At 41.8% G+C, this 20,382-nt stretch overlaps 1 long non-coding RNA gene across 1 annotated transcript; it reads right to left on the bottom strand.

Annotated features, from left to right (window-relative positions):
• Positions 1-655: 655 nt before the first annotated feature.
• Positions 656-19,269, bottom strand: LOC142409820 (uncharacterized). The gene is made up of 3 exons (XR_012775784.1): positions 19,188-19,269; positions 2,020-2,197; positions 656-738 (listed from the first exon to the last, which is right to left on the bottom strand). It is a non-coding gene; the product is annotated as an uncharacterized LOC142409820 (long non-coding RNA).
• Between the last annotated feature and the right edge of the window lie 1,113 nt (positions 19,270-20,382).

Here is a 20,382-nt window from a genome sequence, read left to right as displayed (position 1 = left end):
GGTGTCAGAAGAGATATGATATATATGTTTAAACCACAGTATCTGGTAAAATTCGCTAAAGCGATTTGAATTGTAATAACACCTTATTCAAGTATCAGCTTTTGAGGGCTGAGGTAGATCAGAGAATTGCGACAAAATGTTAGTGTAGTATTTTAGTTGACTGGTTAGATTGTTATTTATATTAGCTTTTAGAAAGGGGTATTTTTCATCCAGCTACAGAGGAGTTTTTTTAACAATCAAAAGTCTTTTAAATTTATAATTCTAGAAAACTAAAGGGGACAGCACTTCACTTCCTTCAGGGGGCTGATCATAGGATCTAGCTGTGCATTGTGTTCTTGAGAAAACATCTAAAATAGCTGAGCAGCTGGCATTTTCAAATATCATAGGGACAGTAAGGTCAGCTCCCCAGCTGAGGTCTATTTAACTCAAATCAGAACCTGAACTGTTGATTACAGAATATGGTTTAATATTATATGCATGTATGTGATTTAAAAAATCTGAGCTGGAACATTCTTATTCATTTCACTGAATGCCTGCATGGGAGATGGGAGCTTATTGCTCCTTTGCATCCTGGCATGTTCCTCCACCCTCATCAAATCGATTCCCACGTAGGAAGCAGAGATGGCAGCCTTGTCAGGGCTGCTGCTCTGCATCCCTTTCAGATGGGTGGATCTTTCAGGATCATCCTTCCCAGCACACCAACCAGCACTGCAGAGCTAATGAGGTGGAGCAGGTCATCTGCACACAAAAAGAGAATGGGAACAGACCTCCTTCGGCTCTGAAGCAAAGACAAGCATGTGCTGCAACACGTATTAGTTAAATGTAGCAGGAGTAGCATATCTAATATCAAGTCACAAGAAAAGGTAATTCACGGAGTGTCCTAAGAGCACATGTCAGTATTACTGTTGTAAACCCCAACCTTATAGTTCAAACTCCATTTTTAGAGTGAAGTAAACGCTCCCCTACACAACTTCAAATCATTCAGGATAGCCTCTTACTACAGCTCGTCCTCTCTCCCTCATTAGCTCAGCAAGCAGCAGCATCAGAGGCAAGTGGGGGGTTACTGATGCATTGTAATTACCAACTGATAATCTGTCACTGGGAAAAGCCAAAGTCTCTAATTAACGTAGGCCAGTTACTTTCCTCTCTTAATGCTTCCTTTGCTGAAGCACAAGGCGGAGCTACAGCAAGGAAATCCAATAAAAAGCCTGATGGCTAATTGCATCTCTATGACTGTCAGTAATTTAAACAGGTTTGACTCCATCTGGGCATAAATATAGCTTTGAGAAAAGCAGAAAACAAAGGCATACGGGCCTGTCCACTAGAAACGAAGTTATCAACCCCTGGCTCCTAATGGTGAACATGCAAACAGTCACAATTAAGGAGTCCTGGTCTGACCTGGCAGCGGGCTGAGTTCCATGATGCCTCTGCCCTCAGTATCACATATGGAGACTGTGTAAAGCCCACCCTCAGGGTCTTTTGGGGTTTGTGTGATTGCTTTTAGGATTCTTGAGTAGTTTGCAGCAGGTACAAGGATGTGCTGTAGGTTCTGACTTTGATTTCCTAAGCTTATTTGTAACCCTTTGCAAGGGGATGGTACTGAGGGAATACAAACTGTGAAAAGCAAGTGGCTGGCAGTGGAATTTCTGAGAGTATTCCCAGAGTTGTGCTTGAGGCTTTGCTTTGTAATGCAGCTTCCCATCAGCAACACAGATGGACAGAGGGTCATCAGCTATATGCCACTACACTGGATGTACCAAATTTCAGTTCCTCCCTCAAAAGAGATGTATTTTTGCCTTTATGAAGTACAAGGTAATAGTTCAGGTGGAGGAGAAAGTTTGTAGCTGAGAGAAACATCCTTCCTCAATAGACAGGTCCAAATCACTCCACAGGGACTCCCACACACTCTCCCAGAGGAATCACATAAAAAGCATAGACAAGGAAACAAAAGATGACTGAAAACATGTCACAGCAAGGAGGAAGCCCAAAATCTTTACCCCTGTGTGTATTTAATTGTACCTGACATTGTAGACATATGAAGAGACTGCCTTGCAAGAATAAGCTGGAGGAACCAATTGAGAATTGCCACTGGCTCAAACCAGACAGACTTCAGAGGTCAAAGACACAACCCTCAACTTGCCAAAGTCGACAGATAGTCCTGTCTGAGAACTCCATGAAGGAAACTGATTAAGACGATCTGCAAGAGACAAAAGACAGACAATAGAAAAGCTAGTAGTTTTCCAGGGATGAAGGCAACATATTATGACAATGAACATGGAAGATTCCAAGTTCAGGAAGGACTTCTTTGGTTACAATCCACATTGACATCCATGACATTACACCAGGAACCGTCCCAGAGCTCTTGACAGACTGCAGAAAAGGGTTTTTAAATGATCTTCTCAGAAAACTTTCCAAGCAAGGAAAAGAAGAGTAAGTGAAAGTTTAGCTCATTAAGTAAGCAGTGAAGGAGGGGAAATCTGGTTTTGTTGAGCAGTGGAACGACTTTTACAGAGAACAGGGTTTTAGTCTCACACAGAGGGTTAACAGCCTCCTGGAAGACAGGCTGAGAATCTCTTATCAAACTGTGTAAACGGAGGTTGAAAATGGGATAATCATGACAGAAATGCCTCAATGTGTATGTAATTGGACAAGGGTTCAGCAAATAGCACTGCGATTCAAGGCATTATCTAGCCTAACAATATGTCACTGCTCCTTTGCTGCAGGTTACAAAACCACAGCTCAGCCAGCAAGAGATCAGCCATTTCCTAATGCAGACATCAGTCTGAACCAGTCAGATTAGCAGTTCAGACAAGCAATTTCAGGACATGGCCAAATGGTACCTCTAAGTCAATCTAACAGTAAACTGTCACTAAAAAGGCTGATTCACCCTTCTGCCTTCTCTCTCTTGTGCCACATCTGGTGCTCATCTACCTGTACGGTGAGCTGGTTTAGCTACCAAGACAGCTATTTAGCTGCTGAAAAAGGGTGGCAGGACTGTATAGCGGGAAGTAGGGAGGAGCAGAACTACCTCTTTCAACAGAAGGGCAAGATGATATACCAGCTCAACTGTATCATATAACTTTATCCTCAGATTTCCTAAAAGTAGAGGAGGAAAATCAGAATTTACGTGGTCTGAATTACTCTCTAGAGATTTCTCCCTAAATTATAACAGGAACCTAATGTGGTTGCATCTTAACCCTAAGAAAAAGTGAGTAATTATCAATGGTTTTGCCTTCTCCAAGCTGCCTCACTACAGTCTGATGACTACTAAAGTTTGTGGGAAGAAGGGAGTAAGAAAAGCAGAGCTGAGTGTGATGCTGAGGCAGTTCTGGTTTAGAGAGACTAAAACTGTTGTGGACACACACTCTGATTTAATCTGGCTCATTTCTGAAGAGCTGGGGAAGAAGGAATCTTTACATTCTAGTGGTGAAGAATAGCTAAGGATAATAATATCTTAAACTGGCACAGCTAGACCTGGAAGATGATGTCTAAAGGCACTTCAAGATGTTGCAGTTTGAGAGACACTAAGCTTAAAAACCTCTGTGTTATAATAGCAGGAGAAGTAGTAAAAAGGAGGTGTCAGAGACCTCCTTTTCTTTCCTTCTCTCCCTGAAGAAGAAATAATTATATAGTTGAAACTTGGGGATAAGTCACTTAACCTGAATGTTAAAATGAGTGGTTACATCTCCTTCTGTAAAGAAAGGAGAAAACCAAGCACTTGATTTTTTGCAAAGACACTTATCTGTTACGTTGTCAGAGATTGTACAGAAACACACAAGCCTGAATGCTTCCAAACCTCTAAGTGAGCAGTAACGCACATCTATTCAATTGTCATTAGTGTGTGAGATAACCTGCTTTTAAGCCTCTGTCTGTAATGCATAGAAAGAAAAACTGTATTATCATGGATGGATCACTTGGCCATTTTAATACATATTGAAACATAACATGTAGGTTTTGCCAGCAGGATTGGAGGTTGACTCGGAAAGAGTAAGGATTCAAGGGGCAATGGGCAGACACAAACCTCTGAGATGCTGTGGCAAAAAAATAGTTCATTTGATCATAAGCTGTCTATGAAGTGGAAGCAGAGATGCAACCCTGCCTCTGTACACAGATGAGACATCTGTTAGAGTAGCTGGTTAGTTCTGATGCCCATGCTTTGAAGAAGGTTGCAATATTCCTCAAGTATTCAAAGAAGGGCTACAAAAAATACTCAGATATGGAAAAGGAAAGCTTACAGCACGACACTTAAGGAGTTCAGTCTACTAAGCTTAATACATGGAGGAGAGACCTGACAACCAGGAACTTCTTGATTTGACAAAAGTATAGCAAAATCCTGTGACTGGATGGAATGGAGACTGATGAATTCAACTCTAAAATAAAAAGTAATTTCCTTATAATAAGTTTTATTAAATATTGGAGCATCTTAGTACAGGATTTGGCTGACACTGTTCTTCTTAGCCTTTAAACAAGACCAGATACAGTTCTAATTTAATGCTTTAATCCAGCTTCCAGAAAATACTGTATGGCCTACAGAAACAGGGGGTTGGAAATAGATGATCGGTGGGGTGGTCCCTTCTGCCCTGAGAGCCTATGTACAGGTAGCAGGTACTTCTTTAAGAAAATAAACAAAGACCCGCTTTAAAAGCCAGCACGTAAACTGATCTGACTGATGTGGTCTCATGCAACAGACTTAAGTTTATTGGATCAACCAGCAAACTTTATCGGCTTCCCAAGAGTCCCACGAAAACATTCTAGTGCTCACCCTTTCAAGACTGTTGCTTAAAAAGGACTTGAATATGAGCAACTGCAAAAAGGTAGATCAAGAGACCAGAGTTGCTAAACTTTGCGCACAATAGTTAAAACACATGGTTTGTGGATGTACATTCACATGTATGAAGCCAATATGAATCTGTTTATAAAACTCTGCTGCTCCTGTGTAAAAGAACAACCCTTTGAGTAAATAAGCAGCAACGAGCAGCCTCTCTTAAGTAAAACTTGACTTTGCTACAATAACCAATCATTTACATCACTGACTTTCAACCTGTGATCTACAGACAATTTTTAAGGAGTCAGCAGCATAACAATAAAAGACAGCTTATTTGCCACGGTCTTAAACTCACTGTGCAAGAGGCTACACCTCCTCTGGGAGACTTTTCAGAGTCTGCAAGCCGAAATGTTTGGAAACCTCTAGCTTCAATTTTCAGAAGCCAACAAATGCATTTGGATGCCTTCATTCTTAATAGTATTCTTGTGATTTTTTTTCTTTCAGGAGACACATCAGTAGAAATTTTCAGAGTTTCCTGAAAACTACACTCCTCTGAAGAATCTTAAACACAAAAATTAAAAAATGAAAAAAACCACCAGTTACTTTTTTGTCCCAGCTAAATGTTCTTCTGTTTGTTTTTCTTTTCCTTTTCTTCCGTTGTTTTTTCTAAGACCTGTGAATAAATCAGAAAAGCTGTCATATCTTATTTGACAAACAAGTTCTCTAAGAATGAGGGCATATGACCCCAAAAATCAAGGTGCAAAATCTCTAACAACTGGCTCTTCTCAGGGCTGGCACATCTGCATTGTCAGCTATTCTCCAAACAGGCAGGTTTGAAGATTTCCACATGCACAACACACCATGTGGGCTCCTAGCCTACAGTACAGCTCCTGAAAGTAGATTTGGATGGGTCAAAGCCATTTTATTGAATTAGCCCTTTATTGTTTACATTAAATCCAAGTGAGCTCACAAATACTGACTTATCCTTCTGAAAGGCTGGATTATACCACGTGGCTTGGATGCAAAAAAAGATTAGGGTTTTTATACTAATTACTTCCAGCATGAGGAGTGCGTGGACCAGAAGAGCACTGACTTTGGAGACACTCTGCTGGGCATTTCAGTGCAGAAATGTTTGCCATCTTTTCTTGCCACAAGTAAAATGACTGCTGCTCCATAAAGCAATTTGGAGTACCACACTGTCATTAAACCCTGCGTATAAGAATGGCCGTGTCTGGGACAGAGGGTAGTAACAGCCCTTCCCAAGTGTTTCTGGCTGTTTTATCCACTCTCCCACCGCCACTGTTGCTGTGAAGTACGGTGTAGCATCACTTCCTCCTACTCTACATCACTCTTTCAGAAAGTAAGAGACTAGAAAAAGATTCTCTCGTTATTACTAAGTGGGTTTTCATTCATTTATACTTAATCAGCTAAGTAATCCATCAATAAGCAAAGTTTCCCAGTCTACAAAACCCAAGGTATTTTCAGCAGTCTGAAAAATCAGAGTTGAATACAGATGTGAATATGCTGGAAACATGATATGCCAGATCACTGTCATTACTGTAAATCACAAGTGCTGCAGTAAGACAAGGTGGACAGACACACAACATGCATAAGACTCTTTCACATGATGTGTGTTCTTCCCTAAACGAACCCTCATATTTCTCATAATCAAATAGGCACCTGCCTATGCAGAACAGACATTCAGCTTCTGGGCAGCTTTTGTGGCCAGCGATGGAAATCTTTCATAGGAAAATCAAAACTATCAGGGAGTTTAATAATTTGTATGGGCAAAACAGATGTCCCAGAAGCACACACAGCTTTCACTGAATAACTTTGCACACAGTGACATCAGATCTTCTCACTACACAAATTACTACTTGGGGCCTGGGGTCTGTTGGTATTTGTTTGAGTGATGATACTCTGTGTAGCTTGTGAAACAGAACAAACAGAAGGCTTAAATGAGCCTAAAGATTTGTGAACTGCTGATCCTACAGAAAGGACACCCTTTATTGCTTTTACATCCAGCAGTATCCAATATAACATGGTTTTTTTATGATTGTTCTTATATATTAAGCAAAAAGTTTGTGCTCACACTTTAAGTTACAGAAAGGAAATATACAGATCTTTACACTCACACAAGCTGTGATGTGGAAGGTAAGGCTCACAAAAGGGTCTTGTTTTAAATCTTGCATTCAATAAACTGCTAGAAGAACAAAATGAAAACAAGCTATTGTGTTAATCTCCAGATTAGCCCTCATAGTCTGTCAATTTAATACTGATTAGTAAACAATGTCCATAATTAAGCTGTTGTTGGAGACACAAATGCCCCACGAGCCCGAACTAATGCGTAGTATTCAATCCTTTTACAAAGGATGGCAGATACAATTCCAGGAATGTTAATGCTGTCAAGTATCCATGATGTACATAACAAAAGAGAAGGCAGAGAGTTGAGGTAATTAAGCTCACACTAGACCCTCTCTCCAACCTGTACCTGTTTATTGACTAAATGTTATTAGGTGTAGTAAATAAACTGCCACTGAATCGTGGGAGTTGGGACCAAAAATGGTATGAAGTTTATGGGGCCGTCAAACTCTAGATTCCCCTGGCATCAAAGCACACACATACCCTTTGCTAAGGCTAGTGACATTAATGTGCATGACAGGGGTCCATGGGGCCGTGGTCCCCTAATTGTTTAGGAGACCTTTTAGTCTGGTTGCAGACTGCATGTCTTGGTATTTGTGGAGCTAATTGCACTAAAATCCGCCAGCACAGTGTTTGCAGTGATGGGTTAACTCATTTATCCTCAGGATAATACTCAGCTCTTTGTCAGCCTGGTCTCCCGCATTCACTCCTAGACTGTCACCCCAGATGCAGGAGGAGGAAGCAGGCTTCCGACAGTGCTGCCGATGGAAACTCACTGACAGCACATGTGCAAGAACATAAACATTTAAATATGAAACAATACCATTTTTCTGAGTGTTTTCATTCCAGGTAACCTTTTCTACTTTTCTCACGAGGCTCACAGAGCCAAGTCTGCAGTTTAGTCCCTGACAAACGCCAACAGCTGGGACGAGCAGAGGTGCTTGGCCTGGGCTCCTCTTATCAGTTTATTTTTCTATTCTGAATCTCATGGCTCTTCAGTTTTGAACCAGCTCTGTGCAGCGGAGCCCAGACAGGCTAATGCGCAGGGTTCCCTCTGACATCCTTTTTTTCCCCTTGCTTAAGAAAAGAATAGATAAAGGTGGACATAATTATAAGCAAGCTTTTATTTTGATCTCAATATTTTTTACAGAGGGACAGAAGTGGCACTAGCCATAGTCTGAAAAGTGACATAATGCAGAAAAATATTTTTTCCTAATATGGACTCTAAGATTTACAAACTTCAGAGCAAGAGGAATTAAATATTCTTTTTGACATTTTTCCAGAGTTCTTGATTTATGGTATTTTCCCGGACTTCTTGCCCCATATTTACAAACATACAAGCCACTAACAAAATCATAATTATAGCAATTCAGTTAGGTGGAGCACTTTCTGTCCAAGGATCTTAAATGTCTTGGCCCACACAGAGTGGCACCGTGCAAGTTTCCTATGGGATCAAATGTATTGATAGCCCCATTGTACAGTTTGGACATTGGCAAATTAAATTGTTTTGCCAAAGGTCAGAAAGAGTGTAAACTAGTGGTAGAACTAGGAAAACTACTCCATAGTATCTTCCCCACTCTCCATCCTAGACTACCCATGTAAATGCAGAACAGCACCGAGCGGCTTCCTCTCTGGACGTGTGGATTTGATTAAGGCAGGTCACAAGTTCCCAGGATTTTTGGCCAGGTGGTGACTTAGCTTCTCGGGTGCTACAGAAACACAGCACCTCTGCCATTCCTTCCTGCCACACTGCAAACCCCACTGCGTGCAAGGAGCAGCCCTGCCTCATCCACAGCTACAGGCTTGATAGAGCCAGCACAGAAAGGAGAGGGGAGGAGATGGGAGTGGGAATGTGCAAGTAGAGGTTAGGGGTAGCACTAGACCACAGCACACCAATTTGTTTGGGCTTAAACTGCTATGGAAGCACAGGCTCAGTGGAAAATGCTCCTTCTAGAAATAGTGCCAACCAGCCAGTATCCCCATCCCTTGAACAGACTCATAACTAACGTTACTGAGATGCAGTGTTTTATCCCATGTATCAAACTCCCCTCCAACACCCAAAAAGCCTTTTTTCTTATATAAGGAGTAAGACTTGCTCTGTCTTCACAAAACCTACAAAAAAAGCTACAGTTTTCTGCAGCAGCTTGTTTGGGGTGGTCTTGCAGATCAAGGAGAGATGGCATGAAGCATGCTGGAGGCAGAAAGTGTCACTGCCACAGCGGGCCTGTTGGACAGACAAACAGGATTGCTGTAGTGCTCTCAGCATAGCTTCAGAGTGCCTGGCAGTCACTTCGACCACGGAGAAATGCGGCCTTGCCAAGGAGCTCAGCAGTCCCTGTACTACTGCTGAGCAACACTGCAGGTTTCCGAAGTTTGAGCCTTTCCAGAAAGCTGCTTGTCTGCCTCATTTGCCCATTTCGAGCTGTCAAAATGAGAGCAGGTGAGACAACAAAGCACAAATATGCAGCTCAAATCTCGCTGGATCATGCAATGGTACATCAAAGGGAACAAAGGTGGCAGCTGACATAGAAGGAAATTTGGGGTCAGGACTGAAGTACAGAAGTGAGAATTAGAAGGTATAGAAGTTTTTCCCATTTGACACAGGACAGTCACACAAGAGACTGCCAGAGCTTTTACTAGGCCATGCAGGAGATTAATAGAGGAATAACCTCCTTCTCCACTTACTATCCTGCTTAGATGGGGAAAGGCTGTTTAGATGAAGACTCCAGTTCTGCTGAAGAAAGCATATTTGCCAAATAAACCCCATTTTGAGCACATTAGCAGAAAAACAGGAGTATGGATAAACTGTAGTTCCACTTCGCGTTTCAAGTGCATCAGAATAAAACAGGAACTTCTCATTGCTCAGCAGGAAATGAATATGTGCTTGTCTCTGGATTCATAAAAGAAATAGCTGATCTCACATTTCCCCTTATTCTTTTGATTGTCTCATCATGCAACATACAACCAATTTGATTACAATTTGCAGAGAACTTGGAGGTACTTAGATGAGAGATGCAACAGAAGCACTCGCACAGTATATTTTAGAAAATTATTACCCCCTTTCTATGTAAGAATATGGATAGGCATATGAAAATTGCAGTCTCTTTTTCCTACTGACCACAGCCAATAGCTAACGATTCATATGCAAAAGCAAAAATGTCATAATGCACTTAACCAGATGTGAAAAGTGAAGGTGTTGGTGGATAGCTGTCCTTAGCTCCTTACTGTTGCAGTAATCTCTTTCCTTAAGACCTGGAGTGGAAGAGTTTGAAACTTCTCCATACCAAACAAAGATAGCCCCTCTTGGTGAGAGAATCAGTACTTTTCAAAAATAAATTGTTAGCTGGAATATTCTCTAGACTAGCTGTATGCTGTTTGAAAACCTGCTCTTTAGTGTTCACATAGAAAAGAGGAGCTTTCGTACCGTCAAGTGCACCAAGAGGCAAATAATTACCTGAAGCACAGTTCACCAATACGTACCACTGAGTTCCTCAAGCAAAGTCTCAGCACAAGAGCAAATTCTGCTAACAGCAGCTTTTTCTTGACTCTTCAACCACAGAGTGCTGAAGGGAGGCTCGGGCAGAATGGAAATGTGCAAAGTTACTTACTCTACAAACATTGTCTCCTGGATCCAGCAATACCTGTGGAAAATGGGACAGCCTTCAGCCCTGTCAGTTTCCTGGGAAAACTGTTCATGGAAGCACTGTATTGCATACAAAATTAGCGAAGGCCTGCTATTTACATCCTTGAAACTAGCCCTGCTCCTTTAGCCTGAAACAGGACCCACATGAGCACCCTTGTTGGTACAGCTGGGGTGGCTGTGGCAGGCAGCAGGGCGGTGGCGAGCAGCTGTAGCAGGCAGGTTGGCACTAACCTCCTTCCCCCGCTCAGCCTGCTGTGTAGTGCAGTATCTGTCTCCATCCAGAGGAAGGCACCCTGTTGACCAGAGCACATCCGGGTGTAGGGAAGTCAAGCCTCACTGCTCTGCCACACAATTTCAGCACTATCTTGGGCAAACTGCTTGGATTCAGATCCTTCAGGGGACTATTTTTACAGAGCCTTAAGTTACTACTAGGAATTATACACTTAAATAGTTTTGTCATGTCGGTCAAAATTTCTCTGTGTTCCAGTTGTTCAAGTGAAAAATAAGACAGCAACCCTTCCTTGCTGCCCAGGAATGTTATAGGTATGAAGACAAGTCTCCGAGGTGCTAGGGTAAGTATCTACAGAAGAAGCCACTTAAATAAAGTTAACAGAGCTTGCATTAAAATATCATTTGAAAAACAGAGGGTTTAGCCCCGTTTTCTGATCATAAAGTTTCTGGTTTTCTGTCCCCTCCACAAACATCCCCACTTGCCAATTTCAGTCATATGTGACTGGGCTGAGAGGTAGAGGCTTCAGAGAAATTAGTGACTTTTAATTTTTTAAAAGCAGTTACCTCTCCTCCATTACAGGAGAGAGAGCTTAGCAGTGTATCCCACCACTGAGGAAAACCCTGTGTGACAAGGTCAGCCCTCACCAGGCATCAAGAACCCACAGAGCAAAGAGCCTTTACCTCTGCCCCAAACACAGAAAAAGCTTCAATCAGAAAACCCAGCTATGAGACACATCAATACAGAGACCACAGTTAATTGTTCCACTCTTTGCTGAACTTCTTTTTTAAAAAGCCTTTTCACTGCTTCAGCCTTTATCACTTTGTCTGGTGCTGGCCTCTCTTTTGTGAGCATCTACCAATTCATCTACATTTCATACAGGGTTACCAGACTGCAGAAGTAAATCTCCCCTTTTTCTTGATCCATCAGTTCAGCAGTAACAACGAGGCTGAACTATTTGGTGTCTACAGTCTCACGTTCACTGTGCACTTGCCCTGACTCCTTGCCCGGTACCACCCATACCTGAAATCCCCAGGTCCTCTCCCATCGCGGCTGACAGAGGTTCCTACCCTGTGGTCTTTAATCTGTAAAGAGTCTCTACAGCCCTTCCTGGTGGGCTGTAGAGGCCATCTGGCTATGTAATGCTGCTGAGGCTTCTTTCTCCAGCTGGATTGGAACAATCCTGCTGGATTGTTATTTTAAAAAAATTAAAGTGCATTTGGCACCTTCTAGTATTGCTTTGTTTGATGAGCCAAGGACACAGGCGCTACAGTTACTATTTCAATAATCTGTTGCAAAACAGAGAGGAAATGGTTTCTGTGGTTGTCCAATGGAGAGGATATGGTCTATGTGACCATGAATGGAAGAGTGTTTTGACACACATGCTTCCAAAAACTAAAACAGCATGATAGCCATCGATCAAGATTAAGGATAAGCAGCTCAGCATTTAAGCACACAAGAAAGAGCATAGAAACTGCCCACTAAGTCAGACCTAAAATCTACCTAGTTCAGCCTTGTCCCTGGGAGGGGAAGAAGGAGAGAGTAGCAGATACTGAAGGAGGAGCACAAAACACAGGGCAAATAAGGTACAATTCTTCTGACTGAACTCGACCAGCTTCCAGCAATCAAAGGGACGTGGACTTTCTGAGCCAGGGTTGCACCAAACAATCACATGTAAAAGCCAACAAAGAACTCTATGAATCTCTCTAATCTCTTCTTCAGCTCCATTTTCACTTTTTGCCTTCTTAAGTTGTTGGAAGGTCCGCAGTGTTAGAAAAAGGTAAATTGCCTTATTTCACATCATTCAGTAGTTTCCAAACAGCATGTTATCTACATAGTGATTAGCTGCATTGAATCATTGGTTTTCACACAGTTAAACCCATTTGAATAATTTTTAAATAATTTAGTTCTCCCTTTGCAAATTAAGATCCAGCCTTACTCCATCTCCCATTCTGTAAGCTTCCAAGAACCGACTGTTGCAGTTTGCTGTAGGTCTGATCCCCTGATAAATCTCAGTTACCCATTTCTCCTGCAATTGCAGAGGCAGAACTCCCAGCCTGCTCAGGAGAAGAGTCTGCTAGACTGCCTGCTTGTCCTTCAAATCTGACTGTTCCTCATTCCCCAAATACCTTCCCCAAATACATGGGAGATGCCCTGGAGCAGAAAGAAAGAAACACATTACCCATAACTTTAGGCAGGTTAGTTAGAATTAAGAAATTGTAGGATATCTTCCTGTAAGCAGGTGCCCAAAGTTTCCCTTATGCCAGAGAGTTTTTATGACAACTTCAAGGTACTTTGGATCACTTCACAAGAGAAATGAGCTGAAGCTTTTGTGTCAGTTCTCATTTACCAGGCAACAATCATAACAGAGGCACCAGTTACACCCTGGAAGGGTGGAGGATAGGGGTTACAGAGCAGAGGATTCACAGCAAGTGTCACCAAGCCCATCACCTCTGCTGGCGGTTCCAACTATCAGGAACCAAGAATGCCATGGAAAATCATAGTGCATTTGCTCCTGAAGGCATTCACTAAGGCAGAAGGAAAGTAAGTTATAATTTGCTGCAGGAAAACTGGGCATTACTCCATCAAGACAGAAAAAAAGTGGTATTTTCAAAGAAGATTATGAAATCAGATGCCATCTTGTGGCCAAAACCCATGAAATTGCTATGGTAGATATAATACAGTACACAAAACACACAATAAATACACAGACAAAAGAGAAGAAATAAGGCCTTAAAAGATTGGTGACCTACTATGGAGACTTTTAATCTCCAGGTCTGTAGTTCTCTAACTGTTTAGTGTGTTTCTGTCCGCAGGTGTAGAACCAACTCCTCCACACTTCTGACAGTTAAACTCTACTAAAAGATAGCTGTAATTATTGACATTTTCCCCCACATAAGTTTTCTGTGAAAAAAATTGCTATACATCCTCTACAAGTTTGCCCAAGTTCTGACTGAACTGAAGCGGGAGGAAATGCAGGAGACTGTAAACAACGAGGCCACTGTTGTTATTGCCTGACATAAAATAAGTGCCTTTCCCATAAGACAAATGCTCCAATTAGGACATACCTGTGGACTCTAAGACCTAAATGCTTATTTGTTCATAAACACAAGAGCTGGGAAAATGGGTGCACAGAATAAATGAGGATAGTGATGACAGCAAAAGATGTGAAGGAGAATGAGAAGGCATATGTAAAGAGACTATCTAAAAGGATGCTGTATAGGTTATGGAGGGAACAGAAAACACTCTGCCCGTCATAGATGGGAAGCAGGAATTTCTTCAAGCGCCCTCTTACTTGTGTTACACTATCAAGGGCATGGAGTCAGTAGCACTACCCTAGACCTTCTCCTGTTGAACAAACTTTTTTCAGACCCATCCTCCATGTTTTCTTTCCCCTTTCCCAGCTGCCAACCTGCCCAAATCTCTGGATGAAGATCATTCACTCCCACAGCATCGAGACCTTTATGATCTGCTATCTCACACCTTACACAACAAGCAATGAGAGGTTTACACCATTGCTAGGGAACACCACAAAAATTTGATGTTAGCTCCTCCAGAACTTGAAAATTATCACATATCTATGCATAGAAAAGCTACTTTTGGCCTTTTAGATGATTTCAGATCACCTTCCATGTCCCAAATGGCTGGCTCTAACTAATTTACCTGTGTGGTCTATGCAGAATATAAAACCACCACACGCTCAGGTAAAGCCTTTACTGGCACACGTTTTGAATGACTCTCATTCCTGTTTCATGGTTTTGCTAACCCTCTCATTTCACTGTGGGAGGACCTCAATTCCTGACTGTGCTCATCACAAATATAGAAATGAGTTTCTAATGTAAACATAGGCATCTAGTAACCTTATGAAAATACCTTACAGTATCAGAGACATCTGCACAGCACTGGCAGATACAACAGAGGACCTACAGGAGACCCACGCCTTCTCCAGAGCGACAGCTGGAGACCAGGTGGGACACCTTGCAACGTGTAAAATGGTGCTAGATGCCTATGTGTAGGCAAATGAACTGTTCCCACCCCATGAGAACATACAGGACTATACAATTGAACATATACAGAAATGCATTTGAGCTAGTAACAGCAGCAGTTGTGAGTAAGGGGTTAACTAGCAGCCATTATTATATAGAGGAAATAGCCCCAACAGAAGTATAATCCACATGGTAGAAGACAAGTGTTATTCACAAGTTATTAATAAAAGAGACCAAAAAGAAGGCAATGGTATACTGTTCTGTTAATCTCATAAGCCCAGATGTTCGTGAAATGAAAAACAGCCCAAGTACATGACCTTTCATACTGATGTAAAGGAATGTTTAAGATACGATGGGATGTTATATATCACGGGATGTTAAAAACATCATGGCAAAAATTCAATATGGATAGCAAAAATTTAAAGAATCGAATACTTACAAAAAGATATATCTGATAAGATGCAAAAAAATCAAATCAGATTACACTTTTCCACAATCATAATTTTACACACTTTCATAGACACCAGCACTTATACAACGCCAAAGTACGATAATGGCAGGAATCACTATCGCATAGGATTGTTACAGCTTCTTGCACACTTTCTCTTAGTGTGAAAGAAACTGTTCATTCCTGGGAAGACATGCGATGTCCTGTTCTTATGCACAATAAAATGTTATGCAGAAAGCACCCTATGTGAAAAAAAAATAATCTATGGACTTTATTGCAGCCTGCTCTTGGAGTCCGTTCTTGAGGTAATCAATTCACTTGGAAGCAAACTAATTTGGGGAAGTGAGATTCTGAAATACAATTTTATCTGAATGCTGGTCACCCTTTTCTGTTCTAGCACTGGTGAATAGGCATAAATGGAGAACCACAGGTATCGTGGGGAGATTAGGAGGAAAAGTCTGCGTGTGCAGACAGCAAAGAATTCGGACATAATCTCTTGGTCTTCCCCCTTGTTTCTTTTCCTTTCAGATGCTTCAGTGTAAAACATGTGGTTTACACTCATCTTTGTGTAAACTTCTCTGGAGTGAGTTTCAGACAGAGGGCAGTCCCTCTGTAAACAAGACGGACAAAGCTGAGACTCAGTATGGGTGGGAACATGTGTCTATTCTAGCTTTTTATTAATAACACCACCTGGTTGATGTGGATTCTGCGACTGCAGACCAGCACAGGCCTATTGGAAGCAATGGAACAAAGAAAAAGAAACTAACCAAAAAAATGTTGTCCCCCACTCTCCACTCCCTGCATCCCTACCCTTGCTGACATTGAAACAATCTGGCCTAGACGAGGGGAGCGTGGGGCAAGTTTGGGAGGTCAGTTTACACTCGGGTCAGCTTATACGTGAGTGTATACAGTATCGGGGTCTGTTTTCTATTTGCTTGTCAAATACCAACACCATAAACAAAGGAATAGTACTAAATCCACCATTTTAACCTTACACATACCCACAATTACAGCTGAAATAACTCAGCAATTTTTGAGTTATACGAGTGCAAAGAAAGCATCTGTAACCAATCACCTATTTTTGTTGGCTTTTTTTTTTTTTGGCAATTCTATATCTTAAAAATTGTGAATGCAGTTCTATTTTTTTAAAAAAAAAAACTTGTTAAAAAAAACAACACATGTGCTCTCAGGCTGAAAACACACATGCCAAATTCAGCCTGGAGAGAATTTTTACGGCTGAGTTATAAAACCCTGAAAATAGGGATTTATAATGGAAATGCTGACAGACCATTAACTACAATAATAACATAAACGGAGCAATAGAATTTCCAAGTTATCTCCTTTTTGTTTGTGTCAGCATTCCTGCACCAAGAGCCTGCGCAACGCACACACAGCATTAGCAGCACATCACTTAGGGTTCTCTCCTATGGCATTCACAGAACACAGAGGAGGACACAGTGGAGGAAGCAGCGAGACATAATGTACGCAATGTACGTCTCCGGGTGCATCACATCCCTTCAATCAACTCTAATTGTGGGCTTTTGGGATACATGTTTTGTGAGGAAACCTGCCACCAAGCAAAGGCAAGTAGCAGGATACCAGTTCACTAGTTTGCTCTGCGCCCTGTCAACAGGAGAGCAAGCCACTGCTTGCTGATCCCACAAAAAACCTTTCACTGCCCAACATGAGGTTTGCTTTGAGCTTTCTGCGTGACTCACAAAAGAAAGGGGGAGATAATAACTATTTCGCTGGTGTGTGAAAACGGGGCACACGAGGACTATTAAAGACTGTAACTACATACTGTATGCTCTTGCTTTAAAAGCTCAAGCTATGTCTTCTCTGGAAAGATGAATATACTGAAAATATGTAAACTGTCATGCTGCTCAAGATAATTTGTTCCCTATTACAGACAGGGACAAGTTGTTTAAAAATAAAATAAGTGACAGCTAATGCTACAGAATCTGTACATTCTTCGCCCGTACAAGAAAAAAGCTCTTACTGGTGAAGATGTGCTTAGCCCATTGCTAGTATGTTGCTAGTTTATAACAAAGCACGTATTCCTAATGAAAACAGAATTTCAAATCATTCTGTATGGGGTTGACAATGGGAATGAAAGAGGATGACAGATCCTCGTACAGTTAGGATTTTGTTAGATTCAGGGTTTTGAAAGATAGTCCAATACAATCGGCTTCTGACTCGTTCCCTGGCTCGTTTGTCCTATACATCCTAAAACACCTGACATAACATAGCCAGTATCATTATTCCCATTTTACAGATGGTTAAAGAAAGACGCAGCGGTGATATAAATTCCTAAATATTACATATCAGATTTCTTCCAAAACCCAGGAAAAGAACCAAGTTTTCTCCTTGTTTTAGTAACGTCTGCTGTACAAAACACAGATTTCAATCTTTTTCATTTTAAGGGTAAAAAGGCTAAATATGACCCACGAGCGCTGACATAACTCATCTGCTTCAGAAAAGCCTTGGTTCACTCCAGAAGTGGATAGCAAGTTCCAACATCACAAAAATTATTTTTTCACAAAAATCCAGAGTTTTATACAAAAAGAGCAAGTTTAAACAAAAGAACAGCACAAAGCAGCAAGTCTTTTTCTGCTAATGTCGTCAACGACTCCTGACAGTCCCTCCCTGCTACCAGCCTCTTCTGACATTCATAGGCTCCCTCAAAGAGGAACCATTCTCTTAAAAAACTTTACTCTCTTTACTTATCTGTATCAAAAGAAAGAAAACTACTACCGGCCCAAATGACTCGAGCTGCTTTACTAAGTACTTCTGCCACTATTGCTCTGCTTTTGTCCAACACACGTGTCTAAGGCTTGTCTATGCTAGAGATATTTGGCACACTGACCATCCTTTGTCCCCCTAGCATGCCTAACACACTACAAAAATGCTCCCAACGGTGCACAGGCGCTCATGCCACTGTTTGGATTAGAGTGCTTGTAGATGACACATAACTTTGTCTGTTGTTTACAACCCAGGATAATACAACAGACATTCAGTTGTCCCAGTGTCTCGCCAAGATTAGCACGTGGAAGAGCAGGAGCTGGCTAAAGCTAAGACTCAGCAGGACAGAGGTTAGGCTTGTGGGCAGAGGGAAATGCTCCAAGGAGCACTGCGGTTCCCTCAGAGCGAGGACACATGCTCACAGATTATCAAGAGAATCCGTGTTCTGGAAGCTTTCTTGACTCCTTATTGATACTGTGCTCTCACACAGCAACATCTGTGAGAAATGCTTTCTACCACCTCTGACAAGCCAAAAGTCTGCATTACATCCATGGGATGACCCGGCCTCAGGGGTAAATGCCTTCCTCACTTCCCATCTGGCTATGGCACTACAGGCCATTTGGACTCAGAGTGTCGGCACCAAGAAACCTCCAGCTGGTACCAAAGGCTGCAGCACACCTTCCTATCCACAGTAACTGCAGGCAGATTGCTTCCCTGCTATTACACTGGCTAACCATAAAATACTCTCTTAAGTCCTCATCCTTCTTTTGAAGGAACCAAATGGCCCAAAGAGAAATGGTCTAAAAGACCACTACCCTCTCCAGAGTTCCCTTCTCAAGGATACTGCAGTGGCTGACATTAAAACGAAGATTATTGCTCTGGAAATAGAGCTGCCAGGCGGTAGAACATTTTCTACTGTAGCCAAGGCTGCCACAAGCATTTCCACCTTCCTGTCCAAGCCCATCCTAAACCTTTCTTTCCATAGGAACAATGCGCAACTCAACCCACACAATAAACAACAAACCAAAGGAGCCGTCCCTCCATCAACTCATCTCCCCTCATTTACACAATCAATGCACTACCATGCATGAAATTGGAAAGAAGTATTGTTATTTTTTTCGCAGATAAGCACCAGAAGTGATGCAGTTAAGCAGACAACAGACTGCTGACCTGGCAAGCTGGCTGCACTGGGGAATGGCAATAGGCTGGCTATTCCCAGAGGCAAAACTTACCTCAGCAGTCCCCAGCCTGGCTGGCACTGCACGGAAAAGGTTGGCATCTTGGAGCTTGATAATATGGTATTAATCATGTTCTTGTCCTGTACACTCATCATCACAATCAAACAGCAAAAACTAGAGAAACAGCAAATGCTGAATTAAGGTAACACTTCCCCCACACAAACCACCACACAGTCCTAATTCTCTCCCTGCAGCAATGCCAACCCTTGTAAATTAGATGACTTCTCAAGCTGTTTGAAGTCCTGAGCAGCCAGTTCCAAAGTGAGGAGTAAGTACATGGCTTCAAGCCACATCTGCAATACCTCCCTGCCAATTTCTGGCTTGTACTTCATACTCCCCAGATGCAGGTTCATGAGCCATGACAAAATTTGGGGGCAAAGTGGAACAGATGCACAGAATCATTTCTCCTGGTTTGAGGTTTCAACAGGAATACTCCAGACAGCTTTGGTCAGGGTTGAAGAAAACAGGCAGTGTTGGGTGGCGATCAGAGCTCAGCACCTGCCCTCACCCCGCTATGCACTCCGTGGTGGCACTGGGTCATGTTGAGAAGAACAAACATCCACTATATGCAGGCCTGGCTTTTAAAGTTATAGAACTCTTTCAAAGTGACTTATAAGGTGCTATTATAAAGTTGTTTGAATTTCTGAAAAATAGAGGGGCTAGAATTTTTTTTAATTTAGTGCTTAAATTGGTTTGGTTATTTGTTTCATTACAGGAGATCAAAAATAATCCTGGTATTCACAATGAGCAGTAAAGGCCATTCAAATAGGTTGGAATAACTTTAAAAGCAGGTGGCTACCTTATTAAGTGTTAAATATTCAGAGTTGAAATATGAGCCTGTTTCCATCTAGGGCATGCAGTAAATGGCTTCCACATATGCATAACAGCCCATTAGCACAATAAAAAAAAATTAGTTATCCAGTTGAAATTAGAACAAACATGTACTAAATGCAAGAATTTCAAAGGATCGGTTTTATTTTATGAGCCATTGTTCCAGCTGGATAGTCATGGTTCCCCTAATCTAAAAAAATACCACAAAATAGAAATTATTCTTTTGAATTCTTTTACCCACAGTACAGTATTTATGGGAGGGGAGGTGGAGGGACAGAGAGGTTTGGACTCATCAGGTGCATGACACAGAACCTTCAAATTTTCATTTCCTAAACGGTTCAGAGATTCCACGGGCAGA

The sequence above is a fragment of the Mycteria americana genome, chromosome 5 (assembly GCF_035582795.1).
Source record: "Mycteria americana isolate JAX WOST 10 ecotype Jacksonville Zoo and Gardens chromosome 5, USCA_MyAme_1.0, whole genome shotgun sequence".
Classification (NCBI taxonomy): domain Eukaryota; kingdom Metazoa; phylum Chordata; class Aves; order Ciconiiformes; family Ciconiidae; genus Mycteria; species Mycteria americana.
The sequence above is the reverse complement of the archived record's forward strand: the minus strand, read 5'-3'. Positions and strand labels throughout refer to the sequence as shown.